Below are 1,712 nucleotides of genomic sequence, written 5' to 3'. Positions count from 1 at the left end.
AAATATACGTCTCCCTGCTATTAGAAGACCAGTGCAAACAATCTCAAACAATAATGAAAACCATGCAAGAGAGCTCTATCATGAGCAATTCTCATATCAGGTTATCGTTAAAATGGATTGCCCTCTGTATGATTATGTATCTAGTATTTCCACTATCCGCAATGCTATGAACAAATGGTTTGTATCATACCTAGATCGTTCAACGACGTAACCCCTTAAAGATCCTAATTTCGATTATATAAACTACCCAGGCCTCTAGCAAACTTGTGAAGGGGCATTGGACGGTCTGAGCTGGGCTGAGAAAATGTTGAGGGAATGAATGTTTTGAGCCAGGAAAGCCCAAGTTTGAGCGCATGTTAGTTGTCAAAATTAAGTTGAGAAAGTTCAGAGAAGCAAACATTAGCGTGGCAGACCTTTCCAATCCCCTTAGAAGTGTTCGTCAATTAGATTTGTCAAATGGATCTTCAAGGCCATTGAGACCTGAGGCAATGGATTTTGCAAAGGTAGTGCTCTTTGCAGGTAGCTTTCGAGGCCTGCAATTGTAACATCCCATTAACCTTCTCCATTCCTGGTTCTTTTGCAGGTAAGACAATATATTTTCATCAGCTTGGCAACAAAGGCTTCCAAATCAGATCAAAGGTATTAAAAACTTGTACTATTAGGAAGGTCTTATAGTCTGGAAGACGGGTATCAAGGCTAAGATTCCAGCAAAACGAACACATTTGAATAGGAAGGGAATCAGACAATGTCCGATCAACATAGTACAATGCTCAACCGCAAAATCATCTCGAATGAAGATTTTGAGGTACCTATAAAGAGTGCTATAGCGAACGATGCGATGACCTCCGAGCGAGACAAAATTATTGAAGCGTCCTCAGTGCCAACGCTTTGCAAAGAAGTTGCTGCTAACGTCTGGATCGTCTTGCTGAAGGGGAAGACGCTAAGGACCCTCGAAGCTGGTCCATCGCCCGCGTGATCAGATCCATCGATGTTGCAGCAGCGAGTCTCACAAGCTCCAGCATCAAGCCCCAGTTCGCCATAGCGACGGAGATTGTTCCGTGAAATTAGCTTCTCATGAAGGAGAGGAAGGCTGCTACGATCGACTGCGACTTGAGGGAAATGGGTGTTGTGCTCTTTGTTCTTCCCGCATCTCTGTTTCTCTAAAATTATCTACCAAAGCGAGGACAACAAAGCTGCTCTACTGCTTCTGTAGGTGCAAGCAAACCTCTACCATCTCAACCCAAATCTTTGATGCTACAATCTTCCCAAAGCTCTAATGCGATCAAAAGTAGCACCTTGTACCTGAATCAGAGCAACCCACAGATCCAATCCATGGGATGATGCGTTTTGTCCAACAATCAAACCCATAGCTCACAATCCAGTGGAAGGCGAGAGAAAATCCGAGCTCAAAATCATCTTCAAAGGGAGCTGCTACTGTTGCTGCTCTGCAGGTGCCCGAATAGACAGACCTCTACAATCTCAAACATGGATCAAGAGTTGCTGCAAACCTCTGCAATCTCAAACCCAAATCTCTGATGGATCAAAAGTTGCTGCACAACCGCTACAATCTCAAACCCAAATCTCTGAAGGATGAAAAGTTGCTGCAAACCGCTAAAATCTCAGACCCACATCTCTGATGGATCAAGAAAAGCAGCAGCGTGTCCGGCAATCAAACCCAAGTCTGTGATGGATCCAAAAAAAGCAGCAAAGAG

This window comes from Cibotium barometz, chromosome 49 (assembly GCF_041138505.1).
Source record: "Cibotium barometz isolate CiBa-2024 chromosome 49, ASM4113850v1, whole genome shotgun sequence".
NCBI lineage: Eukaryota > Viridiplantae > Streptophyta > Polypodiopsida > Cyatheales > Cibotiaceae > Cibotium > Cibotium barometz.
This window is presented reverse-complemented; position numbering follows the sequence as displayed.